This window comes from Triturus cristatus, chromosome 12, assembly GCF_964204655.1.
Source record: "Triturus cristatus chromosome 12, aTriCri1.1, whole genome shotgun sequence".
In the NCBI taxonomy this organism is placed as follows: domain Eukaryota; kingdom Metazoa; phylum Chordata; class Amphibia; order Caudata; family Salamandridae; genus Triturus; species Triturus cristatus.
The window spans coordinates 662,346,562-662,372,439 of record NC_140595.1 but is presented as its reverse complement, the minus strand read 5'-3'; the positions used below and the strand labels follow the sequence as shown (position 1 = coordinate 662,372,439).

The 25,878-nt window shown below is 42.2% G+C and overlaps 24 non-coding genes across 24 annotated transcripts; 6 read left to right on the top strand and 18 right to left on the bottom strand.

The window, feature by feature from the left end:
* Positions 1-816: 816 nt before the first annotated feature.
* TRNAT-UGU (transfer RNA threonine (anticodon UGU)) lies at positions 817-888 on the bottom strand. The gene has a single exon. It is a non-coding gene; the product is annotated as a tRNA-Thr (tRNA).
* Positions 889-2,567: 1,679 nt separating this feature from the next.
* On the top strand, positions 2,568-2,662 carry TRNAI-UAU (transfer RNA isoleucine (anticodon UAU)). Its single transcript has 2 exons — positions 2,568-2,605; positions 2,627-2,662. It is a non-coding gene; the product is annotated as a tRNA-Ile (tRNA).
* Positions 2,663-3,822: 1,160 nt separating this feature from the next.
* On the bottom strand, positions 3,823-3,894 carry TRNAT-UGU (transfer RNA threonine (anticodon UGU)). Its single transcript has one exon. It is a non-coding gene; the product is annotated as a tRNA-Thr (tRNA).
* Positions 3,895-4,483: 589 nt separating this feature from the next.
* On the bottom strand, positions 4,484-4,565 carry TRNAS-GCU (transfer RNA serine (anticodon GCU)). Its single transcript has one exon. It is a non-coding gene; the product is annotated as a tRNA-Ser (tRNA).
* A 1,681-nt stretch (positions 4,566-6,246) lies between these two features.
* Positions 6,247-6,318, bottom strand: TRNAT-UGU (transfer RNA threonine (anticodon UGU)). The gene has a single exon. It is a non-coding gene; the product is annotated as a tRNA-Thr (tRNA).
* A 1,185-nt stretch (positions 6,319-7,503) lies between these two features.
* On the bottom strand, positions 7,504-7,585 carry TRNAS-GCU (transfer RNA serine (anticodon GCU)). Its single transcript has one exon. It is a non-coding gene; the product is annotated as a tRNA-Ser (tRNA).
* Positions 7,586-7,997: 412 nt separating this feature from the next.
* TRNAI-UAU (transfer RNA isoleucine (anticodon UAU)) lies at positions 7,998-8,092 on the top strand. The gene is made up of 2 exons: positions 7,998-8,035; positions 8,057-8,092. It is a non-coding gene; the product is annotated as a tRNA-Ile (tRNA).
* Positions 8,093-9,252: 1,160 nt separating this feature from the next.
* On the bottom strand, positions 9,253-9,324 carry TRNAT-UGU (transfer RNA threonine (anticodon UGU)). Its single transcript has one exon. It is a non-coding gene; the product is annotated as a tRNA-Thr (tRNA).
* A 1,679-nt stretch (positions 9,325-11,003) lies between these two features.
* On the top strand, positions 11,004-11,098 carry TRNAI-UAU (transfer RNA isoleucine (anticodon UAU)). Its single transcript has 2 exons — positions 11,004-11,041; positions 11,063-11,098. It is a non-coding gene; the product is annotated as a tRNA-Ile (tRNA).
* Positions 11,099-12,258: 1,160 nt separating this feature from the next.
* Positions 12,259-12,330, bottom strand: TRNAT-UGU (transfer RNA threonine (anticodon UGU)). Its single transcript has one exon. It is a non-coding gene; the product is annotated as a tRNA-Thr (tRNA).
* Positions 12,331-13,515: 1,185 nt separating this feature from the next.
* Positions 13,516-13,597, bottom strand: TRNAS-GCU (transfer RNA serine (anticodon GCU)). The gene has a single exon. It is a non-coding gene; the product is annotated as a tRNA-Ser (tRNA).
* Positions 13,598-14,009: 412 nt separating this feature from the next.
* TRNAI-UAU (transfer RNA isoleucine (anticodon UAU)) lies at positions 14,010-14,104 on the top strand. The gene is made up of 2 exons: positions 14,010-14,047; positions 14,069-14,104. It is a non-coding gene; the product is annotated as a tRNA-Ile (tRNA).
* A 1,160-nt stretch (positions 14,105-15,264) lies between these two features.
* TRNAT-UGU (transfer RNA threonine (anticodon UGU)) lies at positions 15,265-15,336 on the bottom strand. Its single transcript has one exon. It is a non-coding gene; the product is annotated as a tRNA-Thr (tRNA).
* Positions 15,337-15,925: 589 nt separating this feature from the next.
* TRNAS-GCU (transfer RNA serine (anticodon GCU)) lies at positions 15,926-16,007 on the bottom strand. Its single transcript has one exon. It is a non-coding gene; the product is annotated as a tRNA-Ser (tRNA).
* A 1,681-nt stretch (positions 16,008-17,688) lies between these two features.
* TRNAT-UGU (transfer RNA threonine (anticodon UGU)) lies at positions 17,689-17,760 on the bottom strand. The gene has a single exon. It is a non-coding gene; the product is annotated as a tRNA-Thr (tRNA).
* Positions 17,761-18,349: 589 nt separating this feature from the next.
* Positions 18,350-18,431, bottom strand: TRNAS-GCU (transfer RNA serine (anticodon GCU)). The gene has a single exon. It is a non-coding gene; the product is annotated as a tRNA-Ser (tRNA).
* A 412-nt stretch (positions 18,432-18,843) lies between these two features.
* On the top strand, positions 18,844-18,938 carry TRNAI-UAU (transfer RNA isoleucine (anticodon UAU)). Its single transcript has 2 exons — positions 18,844-18,881; positions 18,903-18,938. It is a non-coding gene; the product is annotated as a tRNA-Ile (tRNA).
* Positions 18,939-20,112: 1,174 nt separating this feature from the next.
* On the bottom strand, positions 20,113-20,184 carry TRNAT-UGU (transfer RNA threonine (anticodon UGU)). The gene has a single exon. It is a non-coding gene; the product is annotated as a tRNA-Thr (tRNA).
* A 589-nt stretch (positions 20,185-20,773) lies between these two features.
* On the bottom strand, positions 20,774-20,855 carry TRNAS-GCU (transfer RNA serine (anticodon GCU)). Its single transcript has one exon. It is a non-coding gene; the product is annotated as a tRNA-Ser (tRNA).
* A 1,667-nt stretch (positions 20,856-22,522) lies between these two features.
* TRNAT-UGU (transfer RNA threonine (anticodon UGU)) lies at positions 22,523-22,594 on the bottom strand. Its single transcript has one exon. It is a non-coding gene; the product is annotated as a tRNA-Thr (tRNA).
* A 590-nt stretch (positions 22,595-23,184) lies between these two features.
* Positions 23,185-23,266, bottom strand: TRNAS-GCU (transfer RNA serine (anticodon GCU)). The gene has a single exon. It is a non-coding gene; the product is annotated as a tRNA-Ser (tRNA).
* Positions 23,267-23,678: 412 nt separating this feature from the next.
* On the top strand, positions 23,679-23,773 carry TRNAI-UAU (transfer RNA isoleucine (anticodon UAU)). Its single transcript has 2 exons — positions 23,679-23,716; positions 23,738-23,773. It is a non-coding gene; the product is annotated as a tRNA-Ile (tRNA).
* Positions 23,774-24,934: 1,161 nt separating this feature from the next.
* Positions 24,935-25,006, bottom strand: TRNAT-UGU (transfer RNA threonine (anticodon UGU)). Its single transcript has one exon. It is a non-coding gene; the product is annotated as a tRNA-Thr (tRNA).
* Positions 25,007-25,596: 590 nt separating this feature from the next.
* Positions 25,597-25,678, bottom strand: TRNAS-GCU (transfer RNA serine (anticodon GCU)). Its single transcript has one exon. It is a non-coding gene; the product is annotated as a tRNA-Ser (tRNA).
* Positions 25,679-25,878: the final 200 nt, after the last annotated feature.

Genomic DNA, 25,878 nt, shown 5'->3' with positions numbered 1-25,878 from the left:
GCATCATCATATTAAAGGTTCTATTCACCATCTTGAGTTGCACCATAGCAGCTTATGGTGCTTTTCTGCTCAGAGTGTGCCTCCAATCCCACATTCATTTTTAATTTCTTTGCAGTTTAAAAACCAACAATTACTGCTCGAAGTTCACTTTTCAAAACCATTCAACCTATTAAATGTATTTCTCTAACATATGAATGTGGTCCATGTTCACTTTTCCTCATCTTCATCTCGATACTCCTTTCCCAGAAACCAGGTTCACTTCTTCATTCAACCCACCCATCCAAGGTCACCAAATCTTTGAAGCAAGTCTGCCTATTCTCCCTTTCTCTCTATGTACAAGATACCTTGTATCATTTGAATGGACAGCAGGAGAGAAGGATATTTATGGTGAGTGGGGGTGGGGTTTTGAGGAGTAACCTCATTTGCCTAAGAGCCGGGGTATCTGGGAAAAAAAGTATTTTATGGGGGAAGACTTTCACATCTCCTTGGTGAAATTTGTAGGGCCTTATAACATCCTTTCTGTGGATGCAGATTCAGTCGGAACAGAGGTCCTAGTCCTCGCTCTGCCTTTCAAAGGAACTGTAAATATGCATGGCTTATTTGGCTTTGCCCGGCAGGGTGAGAATGGCGTTTGTCAGGCGTTCGTCAGGCGATCGGAAGGGGTGAGGCAATAATGTATAATTCAATGATCTTCATGATATTTTCTTGATAATATGAAAGCAGGAAAGGGAAGCTTGGCAATAAGCAATCCTAAAGCAAGGTGTGACTCCAGGGAAGAATGACTTGAAAACAACATACAGAAAGACTCATGTAAAAAGGCCCTGATGAGGCTTGAACTCATGACCCCTGGTTTACAAGACCAGTGCTCTGCCACTGAGCTACAAGGCCAGTCTGCACGCAGGATGTAAATTGCAACATGTATTCTTACTGAGGTATGAATATATCTATGATTTTGAGACTCTGTATGGAAACGTAGTTGCATATGAATGTCCACGTGCGCGCACACATTGAAGACCATGCTTAAGGCACTTTTTTTGGAAGTATGAAAAACTACATTTTCATATGAGAAAATAAGAGTTTTCGCATTCAAGACCATACCGATAGCTCTAGTTAGTATGTCTGCAATCAGTGACATATAGAGAACCCACTTATTAGAAGTGATCTGTCTCTGTGGGGCAGACATATGTTAACAGTCATTCATTTGAGACGGCCTAAACTTTAGGAGTAAGAGCTGCTTTCTTATCAATCTATTTATCCAAACTGGTTAATAAGAAGGCCTGGGCGAAGCACTACGCTACGCTCGCGTAGTTTGCGAAGTTCGCGCTACTTCGCACTACGCGAACTGCACGTAGCACAGTGCGAACACGCGTAGTGTAGTGTTGCGTAGTGCTGCGGTCATTTTTTGCTTGCTCGCGGTCCTCAACGTCAAGTTGGCGACCGCGAGCAAGCAAAATGACATCCTGGCGAGACTTTTTCCTTGTTCGCGATCGCGAGCATGAAAAATAAACCTCCCGGCGAGATTCCCAACGCGAGAAGGTCAGGTTTCTCATTGCGAGGGGTCGCGTATGCTCGCGACCGCTCGCGATGAGAAACTACCAGCTCGCGTTGAGAAAGCTGCAGCTCGAGTAAAAATCTACTCGAGCAGCAGAAAACTACAGCTCGCACTGTGCAAGATGCCATTTTCAATGATTGCACAGTGCCGGTTGCTTGTCCGCACTGTGCAATCATTGAAAACAACATCTTGCACAGTGCGAACATGTTACTTCGCAGTTCGCGAAGTGCTACGCGTAGCTCGCGTAGTGCGAACTTCACTTTGCGTAGCTTCGCGAAGTGCTACTTCGCGAACTACGCCCACCCTTATTAATAAGCCAGGAGTGAGTGAAAGGCAATCCTCTGGAAACTCCATGAAAGATCTAATTTCTATTACGCACAAAATACTTCACTTTATTTGACATATTTGTTAAAATGGAACAGTCAGATGATCCCATCTAGCGGATCCTGGCTCTGTCTTGAAAGAGAGTGTAATTATACTACAAGAAATGCTGGCCATCAAAAGAGACTCTGATGGCTTTCCGACGAAGGTGGGATTCGAACCCACGCATGCAGAGCACAATGGATTAGCAGTCCATCGCCTTAACCACTCGGCCACCTCGTCTGCCCTACAGCCCCATCTGAAACCTTGCTTCACAAAAGGTACTGAAGTGTCAATATACTGTACCTAAAAAAGAAAAAAACAGCTGAGGCAAGATCTCACATTCCACGTCTTCCCCCAATCAGGGACCTACATTTCATTTTTGGGAAATTCTTACTATGTGCTAATTACAAATATTCATAAGATTCCCCTAGACTTTGTCAGAACTGTCAAGATATAATTCTATGGGGTTTTGAATAGACAGAGCATATGTTATAGGACAATTATAGAATCTATTCCGTTTGGACTGTATTTTTAATAGTCATGATAACATGCTAGCATGTGAGTCGATCTTGCACAGTGAATGATGGAGCAGTGTCTGTCATCTACTTGGTCAGCTGTAGATGGCTCACCTGGGGAGATGTGAAAAGAGAGAGCTCCAGTGGCGCAATCGGTTAGCGCGCGGTACTTATACAGCAGTGCTTGCACTGAGCCATGCCGAGGTTGTGAGTTCGAGCCTCACCTGGAGCAGCCGTGTTGTTTTTCATAAACCATTTCACAAAAAGTAAAGTTTAAACTCAGAGTATGGACGCCCCTTGCTAGAGAGTCTTTACTTCTTATAGGATCTACGTGTCCTACTCCTCTGGGTGCCAAATATCACATATCCTCCGCGATGCTCAGTTTAAACATTCCATGATGTGCCATCTTGCATTTCATGCAAACACCACATCAGTGCATTTAAAAATACATTTGTAGAATAATAAATATGATGAAAACAGTGTTCTCACATGATAACCATAAACTGAAGAGCTGCAAAAAATGCTGTATCAGCTACTTACAATAAAAGGTGACTCGAAAAAACTAGCAAAAGAAGAGCATCATCATATTAAAGGTTCTATTCACCATCTTGAGTTGCACCATAGCAGCTTATGGTGCTTTTCTGCTCAGAGTGTGCCTCCAATCCCACATTCATTTTTAATTTCTTTGCAGTTTAAAAACCAACAATTACTGCTCGAAGTTCACTTTTCAAAACCATTCAACCTATTAAATGTATTTCTCTAACATATGAATGTGTTCCATGTTCACTTTTCCTCATCTTCATCTCGATACTCCTTTCCCAGAAACCAGGTTCACTTCTTCATTCAACCCACCCATCCAAGGTCACCAAATCTTTGACGCAAGTCTGCCTATTCTCCCTTTCTCTCTATGTACAAGATACCTTGTATCATTTGAATGGACAGCAGGAGAGAAGGATATTTATGGTGAGTGGGGGTGGGGTTTTGAGGAGTAACCTCATTTGCCTAAGAGCCGGGGTATCTGGGAAAAAAAGTATTTTATGGGGGAAGACTTTCACATCTCCTTGGTGAAATTTGTAGGGCCTTATAACATCCTTTCTGTGGATGCAGATTCAGTCGGAACAGAGGTCCTAGTCCTCGCTCTGCCTTTCAAAGGAACTGTAAATATGCATGGCTTATTTGGCTTTGCCCGGCAGGGTGAGAATGGCGTTTGTCAGGCGTTCGTCAGGCGATCGGAAGGGGTGAGGCAATAATGTATAATTCAATGATCTTCATGATATTTTCTTGATAATATGAAAGCAGGAAAGGGAAGCTTGGCAATAAGCAATCCTAAAGCAAGGTGTGACTCCAGGGAAGAATGACTTGAAAACAACATACAGAAAGACTCATGTAAAAAGGCCCTGATGAGGCTTGAACTCATGACCCCTGGTTTACAAGACCAGTGCTCTGCCACTGAGCTACAAGGCCAGTCTGCACGCAGGATGTAAATTGCAACATGTATTCTTACTGAGGTATGAATATATCTATGATTTTGAGACTCTGTATGGAAACGTAGTTGCATATGAATGTCCACGTGCGCGCACACATTGAAGACCATGCTTAAGGCACTTTTTTTGGAAGTATGAAAAACTACATTTTCATATGAGAAAATAAGAGTTTTCGCATTCAAGACCATACCGATAGCTCTAGTTAGTATGTCTGCAATCAGTGACATATAGAGAACCCACTTATTAGAAGTGATCTGTCTCTGTGGGGCAGACATATGTTAACAGTCATTCATTTGAGACGGCCTAAACTTTAGGAGTAAGAGCTGCTTTCTTATCAATCTATTTATCCAAACTGGTTAATAAGCCAGGAGTGAGTGAAAGGCAATCCTCTGGAAACTCCATGAAAGATCTAATTTCTATTACGCACAAAATACTTCACTTTATTTGACATATTTGTTAAAATGGAACAGTCAGATGATCCCATCTAGTGGATCCTGGCTCTGTCTTGAAAGAGAGTGTAATTATACTACAAGAAATGCTGGCCATCAAAAGAGACTCTGATGGCTTTCCGACGAAGGTGGGATTCGAACCCACGCGTGCAGAGCACAATGGATTAGCAGTCCATCGCCTTAACCACTCGGCCACCTCGTCTGCCCTACAGCCCCATCTGAAGCCTTGCTTCACAAAAGGTACTGAAGTGTCAATATACTGTACCTAAAAAAGAAAAAAACAGCTGAGGCAAGATCTCACATTCCACGTCTTCCCCCAATCAGGGACCTACATTTCATTTTTGGGAAATTCTTACTATGTGCTAATTACAAATATTCATAAGATTCCCCTAGACTTTGTCAGAACTGTCAAGATATAATTCTATGGGGTTTTGAATAGACAGAGCATATGTTATAGGACAATTATAGAATCTATTCCGTTTGGACTGTATTTTTAATAGTCATGATAACATGCTAGCATGTGAGTCGATCTTGCACAGTGAATGATGGAGCAGTGTCTGTCATCTACTTGGTCAGCTGTAGATGGCTCACCTGGGGAGATGTGAAAAGAGAGAGCTCCAGTGGCGCAATCGGTTAGCGCGCGGTACTTATACAGCAGTACTTGCACTGAGCCATGCCGAGGTTGTGAGTTCGAGACTCACCTGTAGCAGCCGTGTTGTTTTTCATAAACCATTTCACAAAAAGTAAAGTTTAAACTCAGAGTATGGACGGCCCTTGCTAGAGAGTCTTTACTTCTTATAGGATCTACGTGTCCTACTCCTCTGGGTGCCAAATATCACATATCCTCCGCGATGCTCAGTTTAAACATTCCATGATGTGCCATCTTGCATTTCATGCAAACACCACATCAGTGCATTTAAAAATACATTTGTAGAATAATAAATATGATGAAAACAGTGTTCTCACATGATAACCATAAACTGAAGAGCTGCAAAAAATGCTGTATCAGCTACTTACAATAAAAGGTGACTCGAAAAAACTAGCAAAAGAAGAGCATCATCATATTAAAGGTTCTATTCACCATCTTGAGTTGCACCATAGCAGCTTATGGTGCTTTTCTGCTCAGAGTGTGCCTCCAATCCCACATTCATTTTTAATTTCTTTGCAGTTTAAAAACCAACAATTACTGCTCGAAGTTCACTTTTCAAAACCATTCAACCTATTAAATGTATTTCTCTAACATATGAATGTGGTCCATGTTCACTTTTCCTCATCTTCATCTCGATACTCCTTTCCCAGAAACCAGGTTCACTTCTTCATTCAACCCACCCATCCAAGGTCACCAAATCTTTGAAGCAAGTCTGCCTATTCTCCCTTTCTCTCTATGTACAAGATACCTTGTATCATTTGAATGGACAGCAGGAGAGAAGGATATTTATGGTGAGTGGGGGTGGGGTTTTGAGGAGTAACCTCATTTGCCTAAGAGCCGGGGTATCTGGGAAAAAAAGTATTTTATGGGGGAAGACTTTCACATCTCCTTGGTGAAATTTGTAGGGCCTTATAACATCCTTTCTGTGGATGCAGATTCAGTCGGAACAGAGGTCCTAGTCCTCGCTCTGCCTTTCAAAGGAACTGTAAATATGCATGGCTTATTTGGCTTTGCCCGGCAGGGCTTGCCCGGCAGGGTGAGAATGGCGTTTGTCAGGCGTTCGTCAGGCGATCGGAAGGGGTGAGGCAATAATGTATAATTCAATGATCTTCATGATATTTTCTTGATAATATGAAAGCAGGAAAGGGAAGCTTGGCAATAAGCAATCCTAAAGCAAGGTGTGACTCCAGGGAAGAATGACTTGAAAACAACATACAGAAAGACTCATGTAAAAAGGCCCTGATGAGGCTTGAACTCATGACCCCTGGTTTACAAGACCAGTGCTCTGCCACTGAGCTACAAGGCCAGTCTGCATGCAGGATGTAAATTGCAACATGTATTCTTACTGAGGTATGAATATATCTATGATTTTGAGACTCTGTATGGAAACGTAGTTGCATATGAATGTCCACGTGCGCGCACACATTGAAGACCATGCTTAAGGCACTTTTTTTGGAAGTATGAAAAACTACATTTTCATATGAGAAAATAAGAGTTTTCGCATTCAAGACCATACCGATAGCTCTAGTTAGTATGTCTGCAATCAGTGACATATAGAGAACCCACTTATTAGAAGTGATCTGTCTCTGTGGGGCAGACATATGTTAACAGTCATTCATTTGAGACGGCCTAAACTTTAGGAGTAAGAGCTGCTTTCTTATCAATCTATTTATCCAAACTGGTTAATAAGTAGGCCTGGGCGAAGCACTACGCTACGCTCGCGTAGTTTGCGAAGTTCGCGCTACTTCGCACTACGCGAACTGCACGTAGCACAGTGCGAACACGCGTAGCGTAGTGTTGCGTAGTGCTGCGGTCATTTTTTGCTTGCTCGCGGTCCTCAACGTCAAGTTGGCGACCGCGAGCAAGCAAAATGACATCCTGGCGAGACTTTTTCCTTGTTCGCGATCGCGAGCATGGAAAATAAACCTCCCGGCGAGATTCCCAACGCGAGAAGGTCAGGTTTCTCATTGCGAGAGGTCGCGTATGCTCGCGACCGCTCGCGATGAGAAACTACCAGTTCGCGTTGAGAAAGCTGCAGCTCGAGTAAAAATCTACTCGAGCAGCAGAAAACTACAGCTCGCACTGTGCAAGATGCCATTTTCAATGATTGCACAGTGCCGGTTGCTTGTCCGCACTGTGCAATCATTGAAAACAACATCTTGCACAGTGCAAACATGTTACTTCGCAGTTCGCGAAGTGCTACGCGTAGCTCGCGTAGTGCGAACTTCACTTTGCGTAGCTTCGCGAAGTGCTACTTCGCGAACTACGCCCACCCTTATTAATAAGCCAGGAGTGAGTGAAAGGCAATCCTCTGGAAACTCCATGAAAGATCTAATTTCTATTACGCACAAAATACTTCACTTTATTTGACATATTTGTTAAAATGGAACAGTCAGATGATCCCATCTAGCGGATCCTGGCTCTGTCTTGAAAGAGAGTGTAATTATACTACAAGAAATGCTGGCCATCAAAAGAGACTCTGATGGCTTTCCGACGAAGGTGGGATTCGAACCCACGCGTGCAGAGCACAATGGATTAGCAGTCCATCGCCTTAACCACTCGGCCACCTCGTCTGCCCTAGAGCCCCATCTGAAACCTTGCTTCACAAAAGGTACTGAAGTGTCAATATACTGTACCTAAAAAAGAAAAAAATAGCTGAGGCAAGATCTCACATTCCACGTCTTCCCCCAATCAGGGACCTACATTTCATTTTTGGGAAATTCTTACTATGTGCTAATTACAAATATTCATAAGATTCCCCTAGACTTTGTCAGAACTGTCAAGATATAATTCTATGGGGTTTTGAATAGACAGAGCATATGTTATAGGACAATTATAGAATCTATTCCGTTTGGACTGTATTTTTAATAGTCATGATAACATGCTAGCATGTGAGTCGATCTTGCACAGTGAATGATGGAGCAGTGTCTGTCATCTACTTGGTCAGCTGTAGATGGCTCACCTGGGGAGATGTGAAAAGAGAGAGCTCCAGTGGCGCAATCGGTTAGCGCGCGGTACTTATACAGCAGTACTTGCACTGAGCCATGCCGAGGTTGTGAGTTCGAGCCTCACCTGGAGCAGCCGTGTTGTTTTTCATAAACCATTTCACAAAAAGTAAAGTTTAAACTCAGAGTATGGACGGCCCTTGCTAGAGAGTCTTTACTTCTTATAGGATCTACGTATCCTACTCCTCTGGGTGCCAAATATCACATATCCTCCGCGATGCTCAGTTTAAACATTCCATGATGTGCCATCTTGCATTTCATGCAAACACCACATCAGTGCATTTAAAAATACATTTGTAGAATAATAAATATGATGAAAACTGTGTTCTCACATGATAACCATAAACTGAAGAGCTGCAAAAAATGCTGTATCAGCTACTTACAATAAAAGGTGACTGGAAAAAACTAGCAAAAGAAGAGCATCATCATATTAAAGGTTCTATTCACCATCTTGAGTTGCACCATAGCAGCTTATGGTGCTTTTCTGCTCAGAGTGTGCCTCCAATCCCACATTCATTTTTAATTTCTTTGCAGTTTAAAAACCAACAATTACTGCTCGAAGTTCACTTTTCAAAACCATTCAACCTATTAAATGTATTTCTCTAACCTATGAATGTGGTCCATGTTCACTTTTCCTCATCTTCATCTCGATACTCCTTTCCCAGAAACCAGGTTCACTTCTTCATTCAACCCACCCATCCAAAGTCACCAAATCTTTGAAGCAAGTCTGCCTATTCTCCCTTTCTCTCTATGTACAAGATACCTTGTATCATTTGAATGGACAGCAGGAGAGAAGGATATTTATGGTGAGTGGGGGTGGGGTTTTGAGGAGTAACCTCATTTGCCTAAGAGCCGGGGTATCTGGGAAAAAAAGTATTTTATGGGGGAAGACTTTCACATCTCCTTGGTGAAATTTGTAGGGCCTTATAACATCCTTTCTGTGGATGCAGATTCAGTCGGAACAGAGGTCCTAGTCCTCGCTCTGCCTTTCAAAGGAACTGTAAATATGCATGGCTTATTTGGCTTTGCCCGGCAGGGTGAGAATGGCGTTTGTCAGGCGTTCGTCAGGCGATCGGAAGGGGTGAGGCAATAATGTATAATTCAATGATCTTCATGATATTTTCTTGATAATATGAAAGCAGGAAAGGGAAGCTTGGCAATAAGCAATCCTAAAGCAAGGTGTGACTCCAGGGAAGAATGACTTGAAAACAACATACAGAAAGACTCATGTAAAAAGGCCCTGATGAGGCTTGAACTCATGACCCCTGGTTTACAAGACCAGTGCTCTGCCACTGAGCTACAAGGCCAGTCTGCACACAGGATGTAAATTGCAACATGTATTCTTACTGAGGTATGAATATATCTATGATTTTGAGACTCTGTATGGAAACGTAGTTGCATATGAATGTCCACGTGCGCGCACACATTGAAGACCATGCTTAAGGCACTTTTTTTGGAAGTATGAAAAACTACATTTTCATATGAGAAAATAAGAGTTTTCGCATTCAAGACCATACCGATAGCTCTAGTTAGTATGTCTGCAATCAGTGACATATAGAGAACCCACTTATTAGAAGTGATCTGTCTCTGTGGGGCAGACATATGTTAACAGTCATTCATTTGAGACGGCCTAAACTTTAGGAGTAAGAGCTGCTTTCTTATCAATCTATTTATCCAAACTGGTTAATAAGTAGGCCTGGGCGAAGCACTACGCTACGCTCGCGTAGTTTGCGAAGTTCGCGCTACTTCGCACTACGCGAACTGCACGTAGCACAGTGCGAACACGCGTAGTGTAGTGTTGCGTAGTGCTGCGGTCATTTTTTGCTTGCTCGCGGTCCTCAACGTCAAGTTGGCGACCGCGAGCAAGCAAAATGACATCCTGGCGAGACTTTTTCCTTGTTCGCGATCGCGAGCATGAAAAATAAACCTCCCGGCGAGATTCCCAACGCGAGAAGGTCAGGTTTCTCATTGCGAGGGGTCGCGTATGCTCGCGACCGCTCGCGATGAGAAACTACCAGTTCGCGTTGAGAAAGCTGCAGCTCGAGTAAAAATCTACTCGAGCAGCAGAAAACTACAGCTCGCACTGTGCAAGATGCCATTTTCAATGATTGCACAGTGCCGGTTGCTTGTCCGCACTGTGCAATCATTGAAAACAACATCTTGCACAGTGCGAACATGTTACTTCGCAGTTCGCGAAGTGCTACGCGTAGCTCGCGTAGTGCGAACTTCACTTTGCGTAGCTTCGCGAAGTGCTACTTCGCGAACTACGCCCACCCTTATTAATAAGCCAGGAGTGAGTGAAAGGCAATCCTCTGGAAACTCCATGAAAGATCTAATTTCTATTACGCACAAAATACTTCACTTTATTTGACATATTTGTTAAAATGGAACAGTCAGATGATCCCATCTAGCGGATCCTGGCTCTGTCTTGAAAGAGAGTGTAATTATACTACAAGAAATGCTGGCCATCAAAAGAGACTCTGATGGCTTTCCGACGAAGGTGGGATTCGAACCCACGCGTGCAGAGCACAATGGATTAGCAGTTCATCGCCTTAACCACTCGGCCACCTCGTCTGCCCTACAGCCCCATCTGAAACCTTGCTTCACAAAAGGTACTGAAGTGTCAATATACTGTACCTAAAAAAGAAAAAAACAGCTGAGGCAAGATCTCACATTCCACGTCTTCCCCCAATCAGGGACCTACATTTCATTTTTGGGAAATTCTTACTATGTGCTAATTACAAATATTCATAAGATTCCCCTAGACTTTGTCAGAACTGTCAAGATATAATTCTATGGGGTTTTGAATAGACAGAGCATATGTTATAGGACAATTATAGAATCTATTCCGTTTGGACTGTATTTTTAATAGTCATGATAACATGCTAGCATGTGAGTCGATCTTGCACAGTGAATGATGGAGCAGTGTCTGTCATCTACTTGGTCAGCTGTAGATGGCTCACCTGGGGAGATGTGAAAAGAGAGAGCTCCAGTGGCGCAATCGGTTAGCGCGCGGTACTTATACAGCAGTACTTGCACTGAGCCATGCCGAGGTTGTGAGTTCGAGCCTCACCTGGAGCAGCCGTGTTGTTTTTCATAAACCATTTCACAAAAAGTAAAGTTTAAACTCAGAGTATGGACGCCCCTTGCTAGAGAGTCTTTACTTCTTATAGGATCTACGTGTCCTACTCCTCTGGGTGCCAAATATCACATATCCTCCGCGATGCTCAGTTTAAACATTCCATGATGTGCCATCTTGCATTTCATGCAAACACCACATCAGTGCATTTAAAAATACATTTGTAGAATAATAAATATGATGAAAACAGTGTTCTCACATGATAACCATAAACTGAAGAGCTGCAAAAAATGCTGTATCAGCTACTTACAATAAAAGGTGACTCGAAAAAACTAGCAAAAGAAGAGCATCATCATATTAAAGGTTCTATTCACCATCTTGAGTTGCACCATAGCAGCTTATGGTGCTTTTCTGCTCAGAGTGTGCCTCCAATCCCACATTCATTTTTAATTTCTTTGCAGTTTAAAAACCAACAATTACTGCTCGAAGTTCACTTTTCAAAACCATTCAACCTATTAAATGTATTTCTCTAACATATGAATGTGGTCCATGTTCACTTTTCCTCATCTTCATCTCGATACTCCTTTCCCAGAAACCAGGTTCACTTCTTCATTCAACCCACCCATCCAAGGTCACCAAATCTTTGAAGCAAGTCTGCCTATTCTCCCTTTCTCTCTATGTACAAGATACCTTGTATCATTTGAATGGACAGCAGGAGAGAAGGATATTTATGGTGAGTGGGGGTGGGGTTTTGAGGAGTAACCTCATTTGCCTAAGAGCCGGGGTATCTGGGAAAAAAAGTATTTTATGGGGGAAGACTTTCACATCTCCTTGGTGAAATTTGTAGGGCCTTATAACATCCTTTCTGTGGATGCAGATTCAGTCGGAACAGAGGTCCTAGTCCTCGCTCTGCCTTTCAAAGGAACTGTAAATATGCATGGCTTATTTGGCTTTGCCCGGCAGGGTGAGAATGGCGTTTGTCAGGCGTTCGTCAGGCGATCGGAAGGGGTGAGGCAATAATGTATAATTCAATGATCTTCATGATATTTTCTTGATAATATGAAAGCAGGAAAGGGAAGCTTGGCAATAAGCAATCCTAAAGCAAGGTGTGACTCCAGGGAAGAATGACTTGAAAACAACATACAGAAAGACTCATGTAAAAAGGCCCTGATGAGGCTTGAACTCATGACCCCTGGTTTACAAGACCAGTGCTCTGCCACTGAGCTACAAGGCCAGTCTGCACGCAGGATGTAAATTGCAACATGTATTCTTACTGAGGTATGAATATATCTATGATTTTGAGACTCTGTATGGAAACGTAGTTGCATATGAATGTCCACGTGCGCGCACACATTGAAGACCATGCTTAAGGCACTTTTTTTGGAAGTATGAAAAACTACATTTTCATATGAGAAAATAAGAGTTTTCGCATTCAAGACCATACCGATAGCTCTAGTTAGTATGTCTGCAATCAGTGACATATAGAGAACCCACTTATTAGAAGTGATCTGTCTCTGTGGGGCAGACATATGTTAACAGTCATTCATTTGAGACGGCCTAAACTTTAGGAGTAAGAGCTGCTTTCTTATCAATCTATTTATCCAAACTGGTTAATAAGTAGGCCTGGGCGAAGCACTACGCTACGCTCGCGTAGTTTGCGAAGTTCGCGCTACTTCGCACTACGCGAACTGCACGTAGCACAGTGCGAACACGCGTAGTGTAGTGTTGCGTAGTGCTGCGGTCATTTTTTGCTTGCTCGCGGTCCTCAACGTCAAGTTGGCGACCGCGAGCAAGCAAAATGACATCCTGGCGAGACTTTTTCCTTGTTCGCGATCGCGAGCATGAAAAATAAACCTCCCGGCGAGATTCCCAACGCGAGAAGGTCAGGTTTCTCATTGCGAGGGGTCGCGTATGCTCGCGACCGCTCGCGATGAGAAACTACCAGTTCGCGTTGAGAAAGCTGCAGCTCGAGTAAAAATCTACTCGAGCAGCAGAAAACTACAGCTCGCACTGTGCAAGATGCCATTTTCAATGATTGCACAGTGCCGGTTGCTTGTCCGCACTGTGCAATCATTGAAAACAACATCTTGCACAGTGCGAACATGTTACTTCGCAGTTCGCGAAGTGCTACGCGTAGCTCGCGTAGTGCGAACTTCACTTTGCGTAGCTTCGCGAAGTGCTACTTCGCGAACTACGCCCACCCTTATTAATAAGCCAGGAGTGAGTGAAAGGCAATCCTCTGGAAACTCCATGAAAGATCTAATTTCTATTACGCACAAAATACTTCACTTTATTTGACATATTTGTTAAAATGGAACAGTCAGATGATCCCATCTAGCGGATCCTGGCTCTGTCTTGAAAGAGAGTGTAATTATACTACAAGAAATGCTGGCCATCAAAAGAGACTCTGATGGCTTTCCGACGAAGGTGGGATTCGAACCCACGCGTGCAGAGCACAATGGATTAGCAGTCCATCGCCTTAACCACTCGGCCACCTCGTCTGCCCTACAGCCCCATCTGAAACCTTGCTTCACAAAAGGTACTGAAGTGTCAATATACTGTACCTAAAAAAGAAAAAAACAGCTGAGGCAAGATCTCACATTCCACGTCTTCCCCCAATCAGGGACCTACATTTCATTTTTGGGAAATTCTTACTATGTGCTAATTACAAATATTCATAAGATTCCCCTAGACTTTGTCAGAACTGTCAAGATATAATTCTATGGGGTTTTGAATAGACAGAGCATATGTTATAGGACAATTATAGAATCTATTCCGTTTGGACTGTATTTTTAATAGTCATGATAACATGCTAGCATGTGAGTCGATCTTGCACAGTGAATGATGGAGCAGTGTCTGTCATCTACTTGGTCAGCTGTAGATGGCTCACCTGGGGAGATGTGAAAAGAGAGAGCTCCAGTGGCGCAATCGGTTAGCGCGCGGTACTTATACAGCAGTGCTTGCACTGAGCCATGCCGAGGTTGTGAGTTCGAGCCTCACCTGGAGCAGCCGTGTTGTTTTTCATAAACCATTTCACAAAAAGTAAAGTTTAAACTCAGAGTATGGACGCCCCTTGCTAGAGAGTCTTTACTTCTTATAGGATCTACGTGTCCTACTCCTCTGGGTGCCAAATATCACATATCCTCCGCGATGCTCAGTTTAAACATTCCATGATGTGCCATCTTGCATTTCATGCAAACACCACATCAGTGCATTTAAAAATACATTTGTAGAATAATAAATATGATGAAAACAGTGTTCTCACATGATAACCATAAACTGAAGAGCTGCAAAAAATGCTGTATCAGCTACTTACAATAAAAGGTGACTCGAAAAAACTAGCAAAAGAAGAGCATCATCATATTAAAGGTTCTATTCACCATCTTGAGTTGCACCATAGCAGCTTATGGTGCTTTTCTGCTCAGAGTGTGCCTCCAATCCCACATTCATTTTTAATTTCTTTGCAGTTTAAAAACCAACAATTACTGCTCGAAGTTCACTTTTCAAAACCATTCAACCTATTAAATGTATTTCTCTAACATATGAATGTGTTCCATGTTCACTTTTCCTCATCTTCATCTCGATACTCCTTTCCCAGAAACCAGGTTCACTTCTTCATTCAACCCACCCATCCAAGGTCACCAAATCTTTGAAGCAAGTCTGCCTATTCTCCCTTTCTCTCTATGTACAAGATACCTTGTATCATTTGAATGGACAGCAGGAGAGAAGGATATTTATGGTGAGTGGGGGTGGGGTTTTGAGGAGTAACCTCATTTGCCTAAGAGCCGGGGTATCTGGGAAAAAAAGTATTTTATGGGGGAAGACTTTCACATCTCCTTGGTGAAATTTGTAGGGCCTTATAACATCCTTTCTGTGGATGCAGATTCAGTCGGAACAGAGGTCCTAGTCCTCGCTCTGCCTTTCAAAGGAACTGTAAATATGCATGGCTTATTTGGCTTTGCCCGGCAGGGTGAGAATGGCGTTTGTCAGGCGTTCGTCAGGCGATCGGAAGGGGTGAGGCAATAATGTATAATTCAATGATCTTCATGATATTTTCTTGATAATATGAAAGCAGGAAAGGGAAGCTTGGCAATAAGCAATCCTAAAGCAAGGTGTGACTCCAGGGAAGAATGACTTGAAAACAACATACAGAAAGACTCATGTAAAAAGGCCCTGATGAGGCTTGAACTCATGACCCCTGGTTTACAAGACCAGTGCTCTGCCACTGAGCTACAAGGCCAGTCTGCACGCAGGATGTAAATTGCAACATGTATTCTTACTGAGGTATGAATATATCTATGATTTTGAGACTCTGTATGGAAACGTAGTTGCATATGAATGTCCACGTGCGCGCACACATTGAAGACCATGCTTAAGGCACTTTTTTTGGAAGTATGAAAAACTACATTTTCATATGAGAAAATAAGAGTTTTCGCATTCAAGACCATACCGATAGCTCTAGTTAGTATGTCTGCAATCAGTGACATATAGAGAACCCACTTATTAGAAGTGATCTGTCTCTGTGGGGCAGACATATGTTAACAGTCATTCATTTGAGACGGCCTAAACTTTAGGAGTAAGAGCTGCTTTCTTATCAATCTATTTATCCAAACTGGTTAATAAGCCAGGAGTGAGTGAAAGGCAATCCTCTGGAAACTCCATGAAAGATCTAATTTCTATTACGCACAAAATACTTCACTTTATTTGACATATTTGTTAAAATGGAACAGTCAGATGATCCCATCTAGTGGATCCTGGCTCTGTCTTGAAAGAGAGTGTAATTATACTACAAGAAATGCTGGCCATCAAAAGAGACTCTGATGGCTTTCCGACGAAGGTGGGATTCGAACCCACGCGTGCAGAGCACAATGGATTAGCAGTCCATCGCCTTAACCACTCGGCCACCTCGTCTGCCCTACAGCCCCATCTGAAACCTTGCTTCACAAAAGGTACTGAAGTGTCAATATACTGTACCTAAAAAAGAAAAAAACAGCTGAGGCAAGATCTCACATTCCACGTCTTCCCCCAATCAGGGACCTACATTTCATTTTTGGGAAATTCTTACTATGTGCTAATTACAAATATTCATAAGATTCCCCTAGACTTTGTCAGAACTGTCAAGATATAATTCTATGGGGTTTTGAATAGACAGAGCATATGTTATAGGACAATTATAGAATCTATTCCGTTTGGACTGTATTTTTAATAGTCATGATAACATGCTAGCATGTGAGTCGATCTTGCACAGTGAATGATGGAGCAGTGTCTGTCATCTACTTGGTCAGCTGTAGATGGCTCACCTGGGGAGATGTGAAAAGAGAGAGCTCCAGTGGCGCAATCGGTTAGCGCGCGGTACTTATACAGCAGTACTTGCACTGAGCCATGCCGAGGTTGTGAGTTCGAGACTCACCTGTAGCAGCCGTGTTGTTTTTCATAAACCATTTCACAAAAAGTAAAGTTTAAACTCAGAGTATGGACGGCCCTTGCTAGAGAGTCTTTACTTCTTATAGGATCTACGTGTCCTACTCCTCTGGGTGCCAAATATCACATATCCTCCGCGATGCTCAGTTTAAACATTCCATGATGTGCCATCTTGCATTTCATGCAAACACCACATCAGTGCATTTAAAAATACATTTGTAGAATAATAAATATGATGAAAACAGTGTTCTCACATGATAACCATAAACTGAAGAGCTGCAAAAAATGCTGTATCAGCTACTTACAATAAAAGGTGACTCGAAAAAACTAGCAAAAGAAGAGCATCATCATATTAAAGGTTCTATTCACCATCTTGAGTTGCACCATAGCAGCTTATGGTGCTTTTCTGCTCAGAGTGTGCCTCCAATCCCACATTCATTTTTAATTTCTTTGCAGTTTAAAAACCAACAATTACTGCTCGAAGTTCACTTTTCAAAACCATTCAACCTATTAAATGTATTTCTCTAACATATGAATGTGGTCCATGTTCACTTTTCCTCATCTTCATCTCGATACTCCTTTCCCAGAAACCAGGTTCACTTCTTCATTCAACCCACCCATCCAAGGTCACCAAATCTTTGAAGCAAGTCTGCCTATTCTCCCTTTCTCTCTATGTACAAGATACCTTGTATCATTTGAATGGACAGCAGGAGAGAAGGACATTTATGGTGAGTGGGGGTGGGGTTTTGAGGAGTAACCTCATTTGCCTAAGAGCCGGGGTATCTGGGAAAAAAAGTATTTTATGGGGGAAGACTTTCACATCTCCTTGGTGAAATTTGTAGGGCCTTATAACATCCTTTCTGTGGATGCAGATTCAGTCAGAACAGAGGTCCTAGTCCTCGCTCTGCCTTTCAAAGGAACTGTAAATATGCATGGCTTATTTGGCTTTGCCCGGCAGGGCTTGCCCGGCAGGGTGAGAATGGCGTTTGTCAGGCGTTCGTCAGGCGATCGGAAGGGGTGAGGCAATAATGTATAATTCAATGATCTTCATGATATTTTCTTGATAATATGAAAGCAGGAAAGGGAAGCTTGGCAATAAGCAATCCTAAAGCAAGGTGTGACTCCAGGGAAGAATGACTTGAAAACAACATACAGAAAGACTCATGTAAAAAGGCCCTGATGAGGCTTGAACTCATGACCCCTGGTTTACAAGACCAGTGCTCTGCCACTGAGCTACAAGGCCAGTCTGCACGCAGGATGTAAATTGCAACATGTATTCTTACTGAGGTATGAATATATCTATGATTTTAAGACTCTGTATGGAAACGTAGTTGCATATGAATGTCCACGTGCGCGCACACATTGAAGACCATGCTTAAGGCACTTTTTTTGGAAGTATGAAAAACTACATTTTCATATGAGAAAATAAGAGTTTTCGCATTCAAGACCATACCGATAGCTCTAGTTAGTATGTCTGCAATCAGTGACATATAGAGAACCCACTTATTAGAAGTGATCTGTCTCTGTGGGGCAGACATATGTTAACAGTCATTCATTTGAGACGGCCTAAACTTTAGGAGTAAGAGCTGCTTTCTTATCAATCTATTTATCCAAACTGGTTAATAAGCCAGGAGTGAGTGAAAGGCAATCCTCTGGAAACTCCATGAAAGATCTAATTTCTATTACGCACAAAATACTTCACTTTATTTGACATATTTGTTAAAATGGAACAGTCAGATGATCCCATCTAGCGGATCCTGGCTCTGTCTTGAAAGAGAGTGTAATTATACTACAAGAAATGCTGGCCATCAAAAGAGACTCTGATGGCTTTCCGACGAAGGTGGGATTCGAACCCACGCGTGCAGAGCACAATGGATTAGCAGTCCATCGCCTTAACCACTCGGCCACCTCGTCTGCCCCACAGCTCCATCTGAAACCTTGCTTCACAAAAGGTACTGAAGTGTCAATATACTGTACCTAAAAAAGAAAAAAACAGCTGAGGCAAGATCTCACATTCCACGTCTTCCCCCAATCAGGGACCTACATTTCATTTTTGGGAAATTCTTACTATGTGCTAATTACAAATATTCATAAGATTCCCCTAGACTTTGTCAGAACTGTCAAGATATAATTCTATGGGGTTTTGAATAGACAGAGCATATGTTATAGGACAATTATAGAATCTATTCCGTTTGGACTGTATTTTTAATAGTCATGATAACATGCTAGCATGTGAGTCGATCTTGCACAGTGAATGATGGAGCAGTGTCTGTCATCTACTTGGTCAGCTGTAGATGGCTCACCTGGGGAGATGTGAAAAGAGAGAGCTCCAGTGGCGCAATCGGTTAGCGCGCGGTACTTATACAGCAGTACTTGTACTGAGCCATGCCGAGGTTGTGAGTTCGAGCCTCACCTGGAGCAGCCGTGTTGTTTTTCATAAACCATTTCACAAAAAGTAAAGTTTAAACTCAGAGTATGGACGGCCCTTGCTAGAGAGTCTTTACTTCTTATAGGATCTACGTGTCCTACTCCTCTGGGTGCCAAATATCACATATCCTCCGCGATGCTCAGTTTAAACATTCCATGATGTGCCATCTTGCATTTCATGCAAACACCACATCAGTGCATTTAAAAATACATTTGTAGAATAATAAATATGATGAAAACTGTGTTCTCACATGATAACCATAAACTGAAGAGCTGCAAAAAATGCTGTATCAGCTACTTACAATAAAAGGTGACTCGAAAAAACTAGCAAAAGAAGAGCATCATCATATTAAAGGTTCTATTCACCATCTTGAGTTGCACCATAGCAGCTTATGGTGCTTTTCTGTTCAGAGTGTGCCTCCAATCCCACATTCATTTTTAATTTCTGTGCAGTTTAAAAACCAACAATTACTGCTCGAAGTTCACTTTTCAAAACCATTCAACCTATTAAATGTATTTCTCTAACCTATGAATGTGGTCCATGTTCACTTTTCCTCATCTTCATCTCGATACTCCTCTCCCAGAAACCAGGTTCACTTCTTCATTCAACCCACCCATCCAAGGTCACCAAATCTTTGAAGCAAGTCTGCCTATTCTCCCTTTCTCTCTATGTACAAGATACCTTGTATCATTTGAATGGACAGCAGGAGAGAAGGATATTTATGGTGAGTGGGGGTGGGGTTTTGAGGAGTAACCTCATTTGCCTAAGAGCCGGGGTATCTGGGAAAAAAAGTATTTTATGGGGGAAGACTTTCACATCTCCTTGGTGAAATTTGTAGGGCCTTATAACATCCTTTCTGTGGATGCAGATTCAGTCGGAACAGAGGTCCTAGTCCTCGCTCTGCCTTTCAAAGGAACTGTAAATATGCATGGCTTATTTGGCTTTGCCCGGCAGGGCTTGCCCGGCAGGGTGAGAATGGCGTTTGTCAGGCGTTCGTCAGGCGATCGGAAGGGGTGAGGCAATAATTTATAATTCAATGATCTTCATGATATTTTCTTGATAATATGAAAGCAGGAAAGGGAAGCTTGGCAATAAGCAATCCTAAAGCAAGGTGTGACTCCAGGGAAGAATGACTTGAAAACAACATACAGAAAGACTCATGTAAAAAGGCCCTGATGAGGCTTGAACTCATGACCCCTGGTTTACAAGACCAGTGCTCTGCCACTGAGCTACAAGGCCAGTCTGCACGCAGGATGTAAATTGCAACATGTATTCTTACTGAGGTATGAATATATCCATGATTTTGAGACTCTGTATGGAAACGTAGTTGCATATGAATGTCCACATGCGCGCACACATTGAAGACCATGCTTAAGGCACTTTTTTTGGAAGTATGAAAAACTACATTTTCATATGAGAAAATAAGAGTTTTCGCATTCAAGACCATACCGATAGCTCTAGTTAGTATGTCTGCAATCAGTGACATATAGAGAACCCACTTATTAGAAGTGATCTGTCTCTGTGGGGCAGACATATGTTAACAGTCATTCATTTGAGACGGCCTAAACTTTAGGAGTAAGAGCTGCTTTCTTATCAATCTATTTATCCAAACTGGTTAATAAGCCAGGAGTGAGTGAAAGGCAATCCTCTGGAAACTCCATGAAAGATCTAATTTCTATTACGCACAAAATACTTCACTTTATTTGACATATTTGTTAAAATGGAACAGTCAGATGATCCCATCTAGCGGATCCTGGCTCTGTCTTGAAAGAGAGTGTAATTATACTACAAGAAATGCTGGCCATCAAAAGAGACTCTGATGGCTTTCCGACGAAGGTGGGATTCGAACCCACGCGTGCAGAGCACAATGGATTAGCAGTCCATCGCCTTAACCACTCGGCCACCTCGTCTGCCCTACAGCCCCATCTGAAACCTTGCTTCACAAAAGGTACTGAAGTGTCAATATACTGTACCTAAAAAAGAAAAAAACAGCTGAGGCAAGATCTCACATTCCACGTCTTCCCCCAATCAGGGACCTACATTTCATTTTTGGGAAATTCTTACTATGTGCTAATTACAAATATTCATAAGATTCCCCTAGACTTTGTCAGAACTGTCAAGATATAATTCTATGGGGTTTTGAATAGACAGAGCATATGTTATAGGACAATTATAGAATCTATTCCGTTTGGACTGTATTTTTAATAGTCATGATAACATGCTAGCATGTGAGTCGATCTTGCACAGTGAATGATGGAGCAGTGTCTGTCATCTACTTGGTCAGCTGTAGATGGCTCACCTGGGGAGATGTGAAAAGAGAGAGCTCCAGTTGCGCAATCGGTTAGCGCGTGGTACTTATACAGCAGTACTTGCACTGAGCCATGCCGAGGTTGTGAGTTCGAGCCTCTCCTGTAGCAGCCGTGTTGATTTTCATAAACCATTTCACAAAAAGTAAAGTTTAAACTCAGAGTATGGACGGCCCTTGCTAGAGAGTCTTTACTTCTTATAGGATCTACGTGTCCTACTCCTCTGGGTGCCAAATATCACATATCCTCCGCGATGCTCAGTTTAAACATTCCATGATGTGCCATCTTGCATTTCATGCAAACACCACATCAGTGCATTTAAAAATACATTTGTAGAATAATAAATATGATGAAAACAGTGTTCTCACATGCTAACCATAAACTGAAGAGCTGCAAAAAATGCTGTATCAGCTACTTACAATAAAAGGTGACTCGAAAAAACTAGCAAAAGAAGAGCATCATCATATTAAAGGTTCTATTCACCATCTTGAGTTGCACCATAGCAGCTTATGGTGCTTTTCTGCTCAGAGTGTGCCTCCAATCCCACATTCATTTTTAATTTCTTTGCAGTTTAAAAAACAACAATTACTGCTCGAAGTTCACTTTTCAAAACCATTCAACCTATTAAATGTATTTCTCTAACCTATGAATGTGGTCCATGTTCACTTTTCCTCATCTTCATCTCGATACTCCTTTGCCAGAAACCAGGTTCACTTCTTCATTCAACCCACCCATCCAAGGTCACCAAATCTTTGAAGCAAGTCTGCCTATTCTCCCTTTCTCTCTATGTACAAGATACCTTGTATCATTTGAATGGACAGCAGGAGAGAAGGATATTTATGGTGAGTGGGGGTGGGGTTTTGAGGAGTAACCTCATTTGCCTAAGAGCCGGGGTATCTGGGAAAAAAAGTATTTTATGGGGGAAGACTTTCACATCTCCTTGGTGAAATTTGTAGGGCCTTATAACATCCTTTCTGTGGATGCAGATTCAGTCGGAAAAGAGGTCCTAGTCCTCGCTCTGCCTTTCAAAGGAACTGTAAATATGCATGGCTTATTTGGCTTTGCCCGGCAGGGTGAGAATGGCGTTTGTCAGGCGTTCGTCAGGCGATCGGAAGGGGTGAGGCAATAATGTATAATTCAATGATCTTCATGATATTTTCTTGATAATATGAAAGCAGGAAAGGGAAGCTTGGCAATAAGCAATCCTAAAGCAAGGTGTGACTCCAGGGAAGAATGACTTGAAAACAACATACAGAAAGACTCATGTAAAAAGGCCCTGATGAGGCTTGAACTCATGACCCCTGGTTTACAAGACCAGTGCTCTGCCACTGAGCTACAAGGCCAGTCTGCACGCAGGATGTAAATTGCAACATGTATTCTTACTGAGGTATGAATATATCTATGATTTTGAGACTCTGTATGGAAACGTAGTTGCATATGAATGTCCACATGCGCGCACACATTGAAGACCATGCTTAAGGCACTTTTTTTGGAAGTATGAAAAACTACATTTTCATATGAGAAAATAAGAGTTTTTCGCATTCAAGACCATACCGATAGCTCTAGTTAGTATGTCTACAATCAGTGACATATAGAGAACCCACTTATTAGAAGTGATCTGTCTCTGTGGGGCAGACATATGTTAACAGTCATTCATTTGAGACGGCCTAAACTTTAGGAGTAAGAGCTGCTTTCTTATCAATCTATTTATCCAAACTGGTTAATAAGCCAGGAGTGAGTGAAAGGCAATCCTCTGGAAACTCCATGAAAGATCTAATTTCTATTACGCACAAAAAACTTCACTTTATTTGACATATTTGTTAAAATGGAACAGTCAGATGATCCCATCTAGCGGATCCTGGCTCTGTCTTGAAAGAGAGTGTAATTATACTACATGAAATGCTGGCCATCAAAAGAGACTCTGATGGCTTTCCGACGAAGGTGGGATTCGAACCCACGCGTGCAGAGCACAATGGATTAGCAGTCCATCGCCTTAACCACTCGGCCACCTCGTCTGCCCCACAGCCCCATCTGAAACCTTGCTTCACAAAAGGTACTGAAGTGTCAATATACTGTACCTAAAAAAGAAAAAAACAGCTGAGGCAAGATCTCACATTCCACGTCTTCCCCCAATCAGGGACCTACATTTCATTTTTGGGAAATTCTTACTATGTGCTAATTACAAATATTCATAAGATTCCCCTAGACTTTGTCAGAACTGTCAAGATATAATTCTATGGGGTTTTGAATAGACAGAGCATATGTTATAGGACAATTATAGAATCTATTCCGTTTGGACTGTATTTTTAATAGTCATGATAACATGCTAGCATGTGAGTCGATCTTGCACAGTGAATGATGGAGCAGTGTCTGTCATCTACTTGGTCAGCTGTAGATGGCTCACCTGGGGAGATGTGAAAAGAGAGAGCTCCAGTGGCGCAATCGGTTAGCGCGCGGTACTTATACAGCAGTACTTGCACTGAGCCATGCCGAGGTTGTGAGTTCGAGCCTCACCTGGAGCAGCCGTGTTGTTTTTCATAAACCATTTCACAAAAAGTAAAGTTTAAACTCAGAGTATGGACGGCCCTTGCTAGAGAGTCTTTACTTCTTATAGGATCTACGTGCCCTACTCCTCTGGGTGCCAAATATCACATATCCTCCGCGATGCTCAGTTTAAACATTCCATGATGTGCCATCTTGCATTTCATGCAAACACCACATCAGTGCATTTAAAAATACATTTGTAGAATAATAAATATGATGCAAACAGTGTTCTCACATGATAACCATAAACTGAAGAGCTGCAAAAAATGCTGTATCAGCTACTTACAATAAAAGGTGACTCGAAAAAAACTAGCAAAAGAAGAGCATCATCATATTAAAGGTTCTATTCACCATCTTGAGTTGCACCATAGCAGCTTATGGTGCTTTTCTGCTCAGAGTGTGCCTCCAATCCCACATTCATTTTTAATTTCTTTGCAGTTTAAAAACCAACAATTACTGCTCGAAGTTCACTTTTCAAAACCATTCAACCTATTAAATGTATTTCTCTAACCTATGAATGTGGTCCATGTTCACTTTTCCTCATCTTCATCTCGATACTCCTTTGCCAGAAACCAGGTTCACTTCTTCATTCAACCCACCCATCCAAGGTCACCAAATCTTTGAAGCAAGTCTGCCTATTCTCCCTTTCTCTCTATGTACAAGATACCTTGTATCATTTGAATGGACAGCAGGAGAGAAGGATATTTATGGTGAGTGGGGGTGGGGTTTTGAGGAGTAACCTCATTTGCCTAAGAGCCGGGGTATCTGGGAAAAAAAGTATTTTATGGGGGAAGACTTTCACATCTCCTTGGTGAAATTTGTAGGGCCTTATAACATCCTTTCTGTGGATGCAGATTCAGTCGGAAAAGAGGTCCTAGTCCTCGCTCTGCCTTTCAAAGGAACTGTAAATATGCATGGCTTATTTGGCTTTGCCCGGCAGGGTGAGAATGGCGTTTGTCAGGCGTTCGTCAGGCGATCGGAAGGGGTGAGGCAATAATGTATAATTCAATGATCTTCATGATATTTTCTTGATAATATGAAAGCAGGAAAGGGAAGCTTGGCAATAAGCAATCCTAAAGCAAGGTGTGACTCCAGGGAAGAATGACTTGAAAACAACATACAGAAAGACTCATGTAAAAAGGCCCTGATGAGGCTTGAACTCATGACCCCTGGTTTACAAGACCAGTGCTCTGCCACTGAGCTACAAGGCCAGTCTGCACGCAGGATGTAAATTGCAACATGTATTCTTACTGAGGTATGAATATATCTATGATTTTGAGACTCTGTATGGAAACGTAGTTGCATATGAATGTCCACATGCGCGCACACATTGAAGACCATGCTTAAGGCACTTTTTTTGGAAGTATGAAAAACTACATTTTCATATGAGAAAATAAGAGTTTTTCGCATTCAAGACCATACCGATAGCTCTAGTTAGTATGTCTACAATCAGTGACATATAGAGAACCCACTTATTAGAAGTGATCTGTCTCTGTGGGGCAGACATATGTTAACAGTCATTCATTTGAGACGGCCTAAACTTTAGGAGTAAGAGCTGCTTTCTTATCAATCTATTTATCCAAACTGGTTAATAAGCCAGGAGTGAGTGAAAGGCAATCCTCTGGAAACTCCATGAAAGATCTAATTTCTATTACGCACAAAAAACTTCACTTTATTTGACATATTTGTTAAAATGGAACAGTCAGATGATCCCATCTAGCGGATCCTGGCTCTGTCTTGAAAGAGAGTGTAATTATACTACATGAAATGCTGGCCATCAAAAGAGACTCTGATGGCTTTCCGACGAAGGTGGGATTCGAACCCACGCGTGCAGAGCACAATGGATTAGCAGTCCATCGCCTTAACCACTCGGCCACCTCGTCTGCCCCACAGCCCCATCTGAAACCTTGCTTCACAAAAGGTACTGAAGTGTCAATATACTGTACCTAAAAAAGAAAAAAACAGCTGAGGCAAGATCTCACATTCCACGTCTTCCCCCAATCAGGGACCTACATTTCATTTTTGGGAAATTCTTACTATGTGCTAATTACAAATATTCATAAGATTCCCCTAGACTTTGTCA